Here is a 14,215-nt window from a genome sequence, read left to right on the forward strand (position 1 = left end):
AATATTAATAATATCAAAGGCCTTTTTTATGGGGCCTTTGTAATATAAGTTTAAAATTTTTGGATAGTCAAATCTATTGATGCTTTCCTTTATAGCTTTTGGATTTGGTATCATGTGTAGCAAGCATTTCCAAAATGTGCTCTATTTTCTAATATTTTATAGTTTGTTGTGTTTAACAGTTAATTGATGTGGAATTATTTTGAATATGTTCTTCTGTTTTCAGGTGTGTGCTCTGAATTGTCTGTGTGAATCATTTGTCCATTTTCTATCTGGTTTATTTGCTTTCACTTATTGTTTGGAAGAAATTCTTTATATATTATATATCATTCCTTTTTTTTTTAGCATCTTCTAATTTTATTTATTGTCTTTTGTGGTTCAAACTTTTTAATCTTTCATATTTTCTTTCAGTATTTTTGTTTTAGTTTGTTATATTTTATACTTTAATCCATGAGAAATTTTATTTCTTGTGGTAAAATATTCCACTTTTGACTACTGTGAATAAAGCTGCTATAAACATGGGTATACAAATATCTGCTCGAGTAGGAATACTTAAGCTCATAAATTCAACATCTTAGATAAATAGACCAATTTCTTGAAGGACACAAACTACTAAGGAAGTTAAAAAATTTTTATTTTGAAATTTGGAGAAAGCCAAAAGTACCTCAGAGAAAGGAATCTGTCTCTCTGTATCAAAGTACCTATCATAGTGCTTGCTCCATGGTGGATGCTTGGTAAGTTATGGCTATTGTAATAATATAATAACATTATATACACATTTGAACAAAGAAAGGAATTACATATTCAATATGCCTTGCTTAGAATAATTGCATTACTTATATCCTTTCAGGTCAAATTATTAATTCACTGGTCTCTGATTTTTGAATTTCTTAAAATGCTTATTGGATGAATGAGTGAGTCTGTGGTGGCAGGTACTAGAAAAATTTAGATAAAAAACATGATACCCACCCCTGAGCCACTCATAATCTGGAAAGACCTATAGGTAGTGAGACATGGATCTAACACTTTCTCAAACAGGCATGAAGTGATTTATCTGGAAGAAAGACAACCATCTGGTGCAGCCTGAGAAGTTAGAGAAGTCTTCTTAGATCTAATAGTTGAGCTGTGCTCTGAAGGATTTATACTTTATGGGGATTCACTTTATAGGAACACAGGCAGAGACCTGAACCGAGGAAAGAGTGGGCAAGGGAGAGAAACCAAGATGGCAGCATAGGTTAATGCCGGAGATTGCTGCCTTGAACAACCACTTCAAAAAACAACTAAAAGACAGAACGGACATCATCCAGAACCACAGGAAGGCTGGCTGAGTGAAAATTCTACAACTAGGAGGAAAGAGAATATCATACCCAGACTCAGAGGAGGCACAGTGCTGAAGTGTAATACTAAGGTGCGGAGTGCACTTGGAGAGGGCTGGAGGCGGAGGGCGCGGTTGTTGTTTTCAATCGGGCGGGAGTTTCAGACTCTGAGCTCCAGATCAGGGTGAGTCTCTAGGGACCCAGACTCAAACGGGAGAAGCGGGACTGTCTGGCTTCGGTCGGAACTCGAAGGCAGCTTTCTCTCCGAGGTTTGCAGCGGTTGCTGGGACTCTGTGAGGCAGAGCCCCTAGGGACGGAACTGAGAGCAGCCATAACTGCTCGCTCCGGCCTGCCCTGTAGATCCCCGGGGACCCTGCACAGAGCCATTTGCCAGATAGCCTCAGGCAAACGCTAGATGAGCACCGCCCTAGAGATCCAGCACAGAAGCTCTCCCACTGCAGACACAGCAGACTCTCATAGCCAGTTAGCCTGGAGGTCAAATCACCCCCGGTATTGCCGACAACAATCAAGGCTTAACTACAACAAGACTGCGCACAAAGACCACTAGGGGTGCACCAAGAAAGCATAAAAAATGTGGAGACAAAGAAACAGGACAAAATTGTCCATGGAGGATATAGAGTTCAGAACCACACTTTTAAGGTCTCTCAAGAACTGTCTAGAAGCCGCCGATAAATGTAGTGAGATCCTCAAGAAATCTAATGAGACCCTCAATGTTGTGATAAAGAACCAACTAGAATTCAAGCATACACTGACTGAAATAAAGAATATTATACAGACACCCAACATCAGACCAGGGGAGCGCAAGAGTCAAGTCAAAGATTCGAAATGCAAAGAAGCAAAAAACACCCAACTGGAAAAGCAAAATAAAAAAAGAATCCGAAAATACGAAGATAGTGTAAGGAGCCTCTGGGACAGCTTCAAGCGTACCAACATCAGAATTATAGGGGTGCCAGAAGATGAGAGAGAGCAAGATATTGAAAACCTATTTGAAGAAATAATGACAGAAAACTTCCCTCACCTGGTGAAAGAAATAGACTTACAGGTCCAGGAAGTGCAGAGAACCCCAAACAAAAGGAATCCAAAGAGGACCACACCAAGACACATCATAATTAAAATGTCAAGAGCAAAAGACAAAGAGAGAATCTTAAAAGCAGCAAGAGAAAGAAACTCAGTTACCTACAAGGGAATACCCATACGACTGTCAGCTGATTTCTCAGCAGAAACTTTGCAGGCCAGAAGGGAGTGGCAAGAAATATTCAAAGTGATGAATACCAAGAACCTACAACCAAGATTACTTTATCCAGCAAAGCTATCATTCAGAACTGAAGGTCAGATAAAGAGCTTCACAGATAAGGAAAAGCTAAAGGAGTTCATCACCACCAAACCAGTATTATATGAAATGCTGAAAGGTATCCTTTAAGAAGAGGAAGAAGAAGAAAAAGGTAAAGATACAAATTATGAACAACAAACATGCATCTATCAACAAGTGAAGCTAAGAATCAAGTGAATAAATAATCTGGTGATCATAATAGAATCAGGGACATAGAAAGGGAATGGACTGACTATTCCTGGGGGGGAAAGGGGTGTGGGAGATGTGGGAAGAGACTGGACAAAAATTGTGCACCTATGGATGAGGACAGTGGGTGGGGAGTGAGGGCGGAGGGTGGGGCGGGAACTGGGAGGAGGGGAGTTATGGGGGGAAAAAAGAGGAACAAATGTAATAATCTGAACAATAAAGATTTAATTAAAAAAAAAAAAAGAAGTGGGCAAGGTATTCCAGAGAATGGCTGGAGCAAAGGTCACATCAATGAAATGCTTCTAAGGCAGTGGTTCTCAACCTGTGGGTCACGACCCCTTTGGCGGTCGAACGACCCTTTCACAGGGGTCACCTAAGACCATCCTGCATATCAGATATTTACATGACGATTCATAACAGTAGCAACATTACAGTTATGAAGTAGCAACAAAAATAATTTTATGGTTGGGTCACAACATGAAGAACTGTATTTAAAGGGCCAGAAAGTTGAGAACCACTGTTCTAAGGAATGTCCAACAATAGGTTAGAACAGGGGTCCTCAAAATTTTTAAACAGGGGGCCAGTTCACTGTCCCTCAGACTGTTGGAGGGCCGGACTATAGTTTAAAAAAAAAAAACTATGAACAAATTCCTATGCACACTGCACATATCTTATTTTGAAGTAAAAAAACCAAACTTCAAAAAAAAAGGTTCTCCTAACTTCAAAAAAAAAGGCCCTACTAACTGCAAAAAAAAAAAAAATTAAAAAAAAAAAATAGACCTCTTAACTTCAAAATAAAATAAATCCTAACTTGTTCTTACCTCGGTCCTCAGGCAGCAGCAGGCTCTGCACAGGCAAGCTCATGACTGGACCGATCACACCCGAGACTGAGAGGAGGAGTTGAGAGACAGAGAGAAGGAGGGGAGTCGGAGAGTGCGGCGCATATTCCACACATGCGCACTGCGGGCCCTGGACAAGTCGGCTGCTAAGCAACAGGCAGCGGAGGCAAAAACACCCGGAGGGCCGGATAAATGTTTTCGGCGGGCCGTAGTTTGAGGACCCCTGGGTTAGAACATAGAGTATGCAGGGAATGCCTGGAAAAGACAGACACTGGAAGAGAAGGCAAGGCCAGAGGTGAAGGACTGGGTTTCTTAAGGAGTTCTTAGTGGCCACGTTTGAATCTGTTGTAATATTATGAGGGGATTATTTTGTGGTGATGCTGAAGGGAAAATTATTCAGTATGTCTGCAGACCCTATGTAAACAATACCATACTTGCTATCACAAAAAGATGCCCTGGATTCCATTAACCACACATTTATTTTGAACTATGGTTTTCTGTGTATTTTTAGATATGAAAGCTCCATGTTATTGAATCAGGAAATGTGTTCATATTTTATAATTCCACATCAAAGCTGTTCCGTAATTACTCTTAATAGGAGTTAAATACCTTATCTCGATTTTTAAAGATCATGAGGAGCTTAATTGCAAATCGCATTAGTGTGAGAAACCATGTGGCCGTTTAAGGCTTGCAATCTACAGGACTGTGACTGAGAACCATAAAAGGGAGGAAGAAAGAGGCCCAGAGTGCAGATAACACACCAACGAAACCACTGCAGAATGATAACCTCATGGAGTGAAGAGAAATTGATCTTGGAGGACTCCGATGAAAGGACTGAAATAGTCAGTTTAGGTATCATAACAATAAAACACTTGCAGGAAATGTCATTTTTATGACCTATATCTACTAGTTATTTCCCCATAGCTGTTTTATTAAAAACATCATAATATATGCAATGAGTACAGTCTATCAGGGAAGCTAAAAGTTACTCTATAGTGGTATCTCCTGGAAAGACAATTATTTATTCTCTCTAGGCCCATGACCCTCCTGTGAGGCATAAAATCTAGCTGATAATTCATTAAAATTAAAATCTATCGAGATCATATAATGGATAATTAATCAGAGCATCATATGGGATCATAAGTCATTACATCTGCAGATATTTATTGAATACCTATGAGGTTTCACAGTCACTGTTTTGGGTTCTTGGGCTACATCTATGAGCAAAACAATTCCTGCCCTCATGAAGCTTATGTTGGGGAGGAAAATCTTTTCTTCTCTTCCCTTAGGAGAAGTGAGTAGGAGCCTGAAAATTAAACTAACAAAAGGCAGATTAATAGAACTAAAAGCACACAATTTCTATTATTATTTACATGCGTAGGCGTTCACAGAAAAGGTGTAAAACTCGAAGCAGTTAGGCTCTGGGCTGATATACCCTTTCAACAAAGGAAAAAGGGTTTGCACTTCAAGGAACAACAAATTGTGGGGAAGTGACTAAGAACTATATGGAGGGACTAAAAGAAGATAAGGGCTATTTTATTTATAGTCTGTGTATGCAAACTCATCTTAGTGTTGACTCCCCATCTTAGGTAATAAGAGTATTTCTTCTCTCTCTGGTGGGAGGTGGGTATCTTCCTCAAAGGGAAATGTATGCCCTCTTTTTAAGCAGAAAAAGGAGAGGGCAGAGAACTCCTATATCTGTTGGTTCTCAGTTGCCTTCAACTCAAAATAATACCTGTGCCAAAGTGGTATATTTGGGGTGGCACATTCTGCTCCCCTTCACTTACACTGCAGAAAGATTATATATATAAAAGGCTAAGTGACTGACCGTCTGTCTGACCGGCTGACTGACCAGCCGGTACATATGATGCACACTTGCAATTTTAAAATAAACGTTGACTCACGCATGCACGATACTCTCACTGGTGCCAATCACACGCGATGCCAGAATTTATTTGAAGACCAAATATTGGCGCAACGTACCTCTGAAGATGAAAGAAAGTGACGTCGCTGACAGAATATGTCTGAAGACCAACTATTGGCATAATATGCTGCTGAAGCCAAAAGAAAGCAACATTGTCAACAGAATATTGTTTATTTATTAATCAATTTATACATTATTTGCATATATATTTTACTAATTTTCTTTCATCTCTGACACTTCTACTATAAAGTGAATAGCGATATTAAAATATTTTGTATTTTAATTTTGTAATACTATTTTGACATGTAATTTTTTGCAGTAATATAATTACCACATGAATCTTTCTTCTAATTACTTTCCTTTCAATGTGCACGACTCTGTGCACTGGGTCACTAGTTGTACAATATGCTTACTTAAATGTAAGTTTTGTCAACTTGGACTCTGAATTATCCTTTAACCCAAGTCTTCTCTAACTTGAATATACAAAAAAAAAAATCACCTTGGGAACCTTGCACATGTTGAGTCAGTAGGTCTGGGTGGTGCCTGAGGTTCAGCCTTTATCATGAAGTAGGTGATACGCATGCTGCTGAACCATAGACCACATTTGAATAGCAAAATAACCCATGATTTCTAAGGAAAAAAAGGTTTTTAACCAATTTAAGTTTGAGAAAGACTGTGCACTATACTTTACTCTCAAAGATTCATAATGCACATTACCATATGAAAAGCTCTGATATTTCGTCAGTAAAGAAACTGTTTAAATTGTTTTATTTATTTTGGTACAAAATAACACCAAAATTGTCCCAAAACAAACATTTGTCCATGACACTTTAATTTTCACCTGAGGTATGTTAGTTGTTTGCTATTAGCAACTCTATACTTTGCTTTTACCTAAATGTTATTCAATAATTTTCTGTTTTGGAGTCAAAATTATAAGCCTTAAAACTGACATTAGTTGTGTTTAAAATGAAAATAAATTATAGATCATAATGGGATTTGATGATAAATCCTTATTGACAAAAATATAACTTGAATATCCCAGAAATGTGCTGTTTACTGCTCTTTGTAACAAGATAAAGAAGAGAAGGATAACAAATACTAATATTCTAGGAACCCTAAATGTACAATGAATGAAGAGACAGGTAGAGACCAGAAAATTGTGGCAAATGTTTTATATAATTTAAAAACTTTTCATCATGTTTTTTGTTATTATGATCAGTTTCTATTTTTTCCAAATTCAAAGGCAGAACAAGAAGCTCTTTGTGATAGTCAACAGTTTAACTACAATTTTTTTTTAATCTCTTAGGAAGAAACAGTTAATTGTGAGGTTTGAAATAACCACAAATCTTGCACAATGTGTTGCTTCTATAAGGAATCTTATTGGTTCACTTAAGCCATAGGTGAATTCCCTAGGACTTGTGTTAATTTTAGCACATCCCTATAAAATAAACTCTTCAAAAGCATGGTATAAATTACCCCAATACACTATACTTTGTGGATTATTTTGTTAAAGGCACTAGTGGTTCTCAACCTTCTGGCCCTTTAAATACAGTTCTTCATGTTGTGACCCAACCATAAAATTATTTTCGTTGCTACTTCATAACTGTAATGTTGCTACTGTTATGAATCGTCATGTAAACATCTGATATGCAGGATGGTCTTAGGTGACCCCTGTGAAAGGGTCGTTCGACCGCCAAAGGGGTCGCGACCCACAGGTTGAGAACCGCTGAACTAGACTATAGCATACTTTCTCCCTTTGGGCTATAGAAATAAGGGGTGCCTCTAATAGATTCTGATCTGAACACAATAGGAAGCTACATCCTTTCAGCCTTTGCATTCAACCATTTTCTGGGTTTTTGACCTTGACCTACTCCATAATCTATAGTAGAGAGTATAAATGTAGTCATAGGCCTTGCATAGCAGCACCCATGTCACCTTCAGGGTGTGGATAGAGAAAGCAAGTGCTGTTGGTGTCCCTTTGCAACCTGCACAGATTGGAGGAGGAGGCTGGCCCCAGGGAAACAAAACGCTTCCCTTTAAAGCTCCTGTTTGTGTCTGACTCGAGAGTGGCCATCAACGTAGTCTGTTGTTTGTCAGGTCTCTGCAATGTATCTCATTCCTTATTTTCTTTTAGCTACCTGCACAACTCTGCATAATAATGTCTACTGGTCTCCCCACTGGGGGCAGAACAATTTCTGCAGATTTTGTTAAATTTAGGAAAACTGTTTCTCTTCTTCAATGTGAATTTAAACTGCATTATTTCTGAAAATTATTAGTCCTTGAGGATTATGTGTGTATGTCTGCATTTTTGAGTGATTATTCTGGGCAGAAATTATACCCTGAAGAATCCTAATTACCCAGCCCATCTGGGGGTCCTTGAGCCAAGCCCAGAATTTCAAAGTCCACCTGGACTGTTTTCTCTCTCATGCACACACCCTGGCCCACCACTCTCCATGGAGTTCTAAGCAGCACTTCACAACCCATGGAAGCAATTGTTGGGGGATGGCTCAGGAGGAGCAGACCAAATCTCCTCTCCTCTCCCATGTGCTAGAGGACCCAACCCTCGAAGATCCCTTGAAGATGGGAAGAGGCTGACATAGGGCTACAGATTGAAGGTTTGAAAATTTTTCATTCCAGGAACTATTCATGTTCTTTTTTCTTCATTAGAGAATTGATAGGATCATAAAGCAGTAAATCTGTACATAATGGTTTGCTGCTGTTGATCTTACCCAGAGAAAGCAAGAGTAAACTACATCTGCAATTGTCATTAAACTGGTAGCTCTTAAGAACAAGGATGGTTTCATTTACTTTTCCAACTTTAACACCTACAACAGACAATGCACATAGTAGATGCTCAATACATGGTGTTTTTTTTCTTCTTAAATTTCTTTTTTAAATTTGTAAGTGATGTTTGAAGGCTGGAGACTTCTTTGAAGAAACAAAAAGCTAGTTCTCTTTCCCTTGACTGTCTGTTATGTAAATGAGGTGTCCAAAAGCAGTAGTTAATTTTGGTGGTGTTTTTTTCTTTTCAGTTTCTATAGGCTGTTTTGTTACTTTTGGGTTACTGTTACTGTGTACTATAATGATAAAAGGGGCTGACACAAAGATGTTCTTGCCCCACTAAAAGACTACTCTTGAAGCCTGTTTACTGAAACTGCTGCTCCATTAAAAAATCACTTACTTGATGAATAATGTAGCTAAGTAAAGCCTTTCAACCCTATAAAATAAAAGGAGGAATCAATCAGTAAACTTGTATATTTTAAGTACATTTTGCCTGACTTTTCATGCATAAAATACTTTCTCCCAAAGGAGAATTTTGCAGAGCGCGTCTCTAATATGTGCAAATTATTGTGCCTTTTTGCCAACTTCTATTTCTAAAGATAATCTCTCAAAGAAGTCACTTTAAACTAATGAAAAAAAAATAATTATCTTGAAAGTGTCCTACTCAGTGCTCATTTTTCTAGTCCTGGAAAATGTGAAGGAATGAAGTTTCCTCTCCTCCCCCAACCAAATCCCCTTTCCCAAGAGGCATAACCATCAGCAGAATTTGTCATTATAAGAAGCAAATGTTCCTTCTGTGATAGTGGAACGCAGACTTTTTTCCCTAATTACTCTGTCACAGACATCAGTGTCTGAAAACTAAGAGATGATCACATACAGAGTCTTCGTTTTGTTCTTGATGACTCTCTTTCATGCTTTGCTGAGAAGAACTGCACTGAATAGAAACACTTAAGAGTCACAGATACAGGCATCAGGAACTTCTGACTATGCCAACAGTCTCCTTATTCTGAGGGATCTCATTCTAACTTAAAACTGAAGCGAAAATAGGAAACATTTTAATGTAAAATGACCCAACATCTTAGAGTCATACACTTAGGACTAAAAATTCAAAGCGATGCTTTAGGAAAAAGAACATTTTTCCAATAAAGGCTGGAAAAGTGCCAATCATGGAAGTGTGCCTTTTAGGTAACATCTATAAATCCCAGAGAAACTATATTGTTGAAGGCAAGCTTTTAGAAAGATGTGACTGGGAAACAAGGGCTTCAGAGACAGACTCAGTCAGTTATTCAACAAATATTTATTGATAGTTGTATCAGCTCTGAATATATTCAGTGGCAAGTATAACGATGCCAAAATAACATTGGCTTAAAAAAAATAAGGCTTTATTGTATCCATAAGAGGCAGTCAGCTGGCTAGTATGGTTGGCTCAATAATGTCAGCAAGTACCCCAAATCTTTCTGTCTTTCCATTCTGACATCCTTAAGAGGTAGGTATTTATTTGTTTTTCTTTTGATTGTTTGTTTGTTTTTCTCACAATCTCAAATGTTTTCTTAGATCTTTAAGTCTTGTGTCCATATCCCAGGCAAGAAGAAGTCAGAACATAGAAGTAAAAAAGATGCTTTCATGTAGTGTTTCAATGATCTATTACTGCATAACAAACTACTCCCAAAAGTAATGGTATAGTCAACACATTCAAAATGTTACATGGCATGATTGTATGAGGCAGGGAACTGAAATGACTGGGGGTGGGCCAGGCATTTCTCTTTAACTCTTGACACAGCCTCTCCACAGGGCTACTAGCATGAATTTCCTCAAACCATGGTTGTGTCAGGATACTCAGATATTTTGCATGGTGACTCAGGACTCAAAAAAAAAAAAAAAAAAAAAAAGAGGAAAGTGCCTAAAACGGATGGTGACATAGCATCACTTCCACCATACTTTATTGGTCAAAGCAGTCACAACCCAGCCTCCAATTCAAGGGAAGTAGCTAAAGATACTCTATACTCCCCTCCCCGCCTAACCTCTCAATAGGAAGAATGTCAAATAAGTTACCTTCATCTTTATCACAGCTGGCATTCTTTCATAAATTATTTCTTCCACATGCAAAAATACAATTACCCCCTCCAAAGACCCCCCAAAATCTCATTCCATTATGGCATTAGGCTCAGGTTCCAGGTCTAGCATCTCACAATCTACACCAGATCCAGGTGGAGATAAGACTTCTAAGGTGTGGGTCTTTGACTCCAGTTCTTTGAGTACATTTCTTCTCAAGTCGAAGAATTATGAGCTGAAGAGATAAGTTATCTGTCCCCCATATTACATTATCAATAATTGGATCTCCAAGATATGGAAAATCTAGAAGGCAAGGAGAAATTGATGCTGGAGGGCCAGAAATGAAGCAGAAAAAAAAGTCTAAGAAGGAATTTATCTGCTCCCCTCCTTTTTCATTTCTTCTAAAGAATCTCCATCCAGTAGCCTCCATATCCTTCCTTTATATTTTGGATCTAATACAAAACACTTCAGTATTCCTTGAGGCGAGAATTGAGTTTTTTTCACAGAATAAAACGTAAGTCACCAATAATCAAGTTAGAAATAAAAATTTATCGTAAGATATCAACCGAAGGACTTGTATGCATGCATATAAGCATAACCAATGGACACAAGACACTGGGGGGTAGGGGAGACCGGGGGAAGTCAATGGGGGAAAAAAGAGACATATGTAATACTCTTGTAATACTTTAAGCAATAAAACAAAATTTTTTAAAAAATAAAAATTTATCACTATAAATTTCTATATTAAAATAAAACCAATATTTTCATCACATAATGATTGCAAGATATGATGGTCTATCATGCATTTCAATTTATACTGTTTCCATTCAAGTCATTTCAATCATGACATTCAGACTTATATTGCACACTAGCTCTATTTATAAGGGCAACAGCAACATTTAATAAAATAATACTTTTCAGATGCTTACTTTTTAAGCAACCTCATTATAATGAGACAATATAGTTGTCACAGACTTTGCATAAGTGTTTGGTTTACTTGTCTTATCTGCTCCTCTCCCCTCCTTTTCTCTCATTTCTTTCCTTCTCTTCCCTTTCCTTTTCTTCCTTCCTTCCTTCCTTCCTTCCTTCCTTCCTTCCTTCCTTCCTTCCTTCCTTCCTTCCTTCCTTCCTTCCTTCCTCCTTCTTTCCTTTCCTCCCTACTTTCCCTCTTACCTTTCTCCCCTTCCTCCTCCCTTTATTCTCTACTTAGTCATACTTTCATTCTACTTTTTTCCTTTTGTGATACTTTCATATCTCAACAAACAAACAAACAAAAAACAAAAACAAAAAATAAACACCCCCCCATAGCTCTGAGAGCTCTTGAATATTATCATGTCAAATGTCATACGCAAATGTCTTGAAAATGTTAAATCCCTGAAGACAGTAAACCCATCTGTCACTTTTCTTTTTTTATTTCTTAATTGTAGTCAACCCATTTCAGTCATCTGTCCTTTGCCTTGCCACTAAAGAGAGAAAGAAATACTGTAAACTAGAAAGACAATCAACGCCCTTTTTTTGGTAGTTTAAAGTCAAAGTAACTTATCCATATTCATTGACTATTGTGCATGATAATTACATACTGACATTTTAAAAATATCTTCTTTCAGGTTGAAATGCAGAATACTTTATGGCCTCTATTTGTTTAAAAACTTTTATAATATCCTGAAGTGATAGAATTTTATGAATAAAAGACCATCTGGTTCTCTAGAGTGTGTGGATTTTTTTCAGCCTCTTTGAATGGGGCTTTATTTTCAGTTAGCAAGCTACATTTAAAAAATGGGTTTGTGATAAATAAACCGGTGAGGCCTGGCTTAGTGCCAATTTTGTCTTTTCAGGGGAGCCTCTCTTTATCTCTTGTTTCCATCTCTTTGTACTTTCTATATTTACAGGAAATGGAAACTATTATAGGTCTCTGCTACCTGCCTTGTCTTTGTCATGAATTTTTACCCAGAGGAGTCTGGGGTTGAATCATAGAGAACCAAGGTAACTAGTACTACTGAGTGCCAAAGTTAAGAGAGTAGAGGGATGCTGCATTGGTGACTCAAACTTTACAAGCAGCATTGCCATTTAAGAAGTTATTCCCAAAATAGTGACCAGAATTTGGTCAAGTTCTAAACAAAAGAAAGTAGTTATAGTATATAAAATTTGCTATTTACTAAAATTATTTTTAAAAATTGTATCTCTTTTAAATTGTAACATTCTATAATTTACATGACCCTTTAGTGTGGTGTTTAAAATCGTGTGGGCATGAGAAAATTCTTCAATATATGAAAATTTATTTCATGTTGTAGGATGTCTAGCATCTAGTATTTATTATCTACCCACTAAAGAACAATAGTTTCTTTGAGTCATTGGGACACATAAAATTGCTCCAGCAAATTTTCAAATTGTCCTCCCTAAGGGTAGTACACCTCATTGAGGACCTGTGCACTAAAAGAATAAAATTAAGTGCATATTTATTTTAAAAGTAAAACCAAAAAAGAAACACACACACACACACACACACACACAATATAAATATCAAGGATGATATGATTAAGGAAACAGAAAGAAAATATTAAAATAGAAAAACTACAAATAATGGTAGGAATATGTTGTTCTGCTTCTGCCTAGGATGTAGGAAACCGAAATGTTGGTTCTCCCCCCACCCTTAACAATAACAACAAAAGCCAGGTAAACCATAAAATCATACCTTTCCTTGAACTGGTCAGAAGAATCACATTTCAGGTCAATCCAGTAGCCTGAAATCTAAGGAGATGGTTCCTCCAGGAGATGGGGCATGGAAACTGGTTCTCCTTCGGCTGACCATGGGAGGAAGAGACAGCAGGTATCATTCAAGCCGACAAGAATTCAGCTAAAACTTTTAACATTTTGTTGAAGACCGAATGTGGGTTTATGTGAGAAGAAAAAACAAACAAACATGGAGACGACAGATACTAGTGGACTTTGTACCTGCTCATGGGGTCTTCTCACCTAGGGTCTTCTGTGGGGTACTTAGAAGAAAGTGGTAGACCAGAGAAAGCCTCTATCAATAGTGCAGCCTGGAGAGAGGGAGTGGAGTGGCTGGCCTCCCCTGTGAGGAAGGCACAAATGGTTAGGGTTCTAGGTATCTAGAGAACAAAAGCCTTAAGCCTCTCAAGGAACAGAAGCAACTACGGAAGGGGTAAAAATTAAAAAAAGAAATCCCTCTATCTTGGGTAAGGGTGGTAGAACACTTACCATCTTGTCCTTAGGCATCTCTCTTGCCTTGTCCATGCCAGGGTAGCTTTCTATTTTTTCTCAAAGTGTGTACCCATGCTATTCTTTTATATCTTCAAAGCTCCAGCTTCCAATAGTGAAATCATACAGACAAATTCATCAGGAGAAAGAAACTACTGGAAACGTCCTGCAATTTGTTACCTTTGCTCTTATAGGATCCTTTCTTCACCTCTGAGGTTCATAAACTTCACCAGACAAGTCACGTGTTAGAGTCCGCTTTCATTTACTTTTATTTGGCTATATGCGATCATAAAGTAATTTCTCAAAGATTCTGGTAAATAATTCCTTTTCATCTGAATTTCTGTCACTGATATTAGTTATTAATAAATTGTATGATCTGTAGGTCTCTCTGTGGGAACTTCAGGAGTGGGAAATTTAGACACATTGATAAAATATTCATCTTAGTCAAAGGCTGAAGACTGTTTAAAAATAATGGAAATAAGATGCAAATATTTTTAAAAAATTATTAGATGCAACTAAAATGTTACTCAGAGGTAAATCCATACCTCTA

General features: G+C 37.7%; 1 protein-coding gene across 1 annotated transcript in view; it reads right to left on the reverse strand.

The window, feature by feature from the left end:
* Positions 1-13,217, reverse strand: part of PEX5L (peroxisomal biogenesis factor 5 like) — a 334,455-nt gene extending 321,238 nt beyond the window's left edge. Inside the window, exon 1 of the mRNA XM_059687108.1 lies at positions 13,139-13,217. The gene's annotated coding sequence lies outside the window, so the exon portion shown is untranslated. The remainder of the gene's footprint in view (positions 1-13,138) is intronic.
* Positions 13,218-14,215: the final 998 nt, after the last annotated feature.

This window comes from Myotis daubentonii, chromosome 3 (genome assembly GCF_963259705.1).
Source record: "Myotis daubentonii chromosome 3, mMyoDau2.1, whole genome shotgun sequence".
Taxonomy (NCBI): domain Eukaryota; kingdom Metazoa; phylum Chordata; class Mammalia; order Chiroptera; family Vespertilionidae; genus Myotis; species Myotis daubentonii.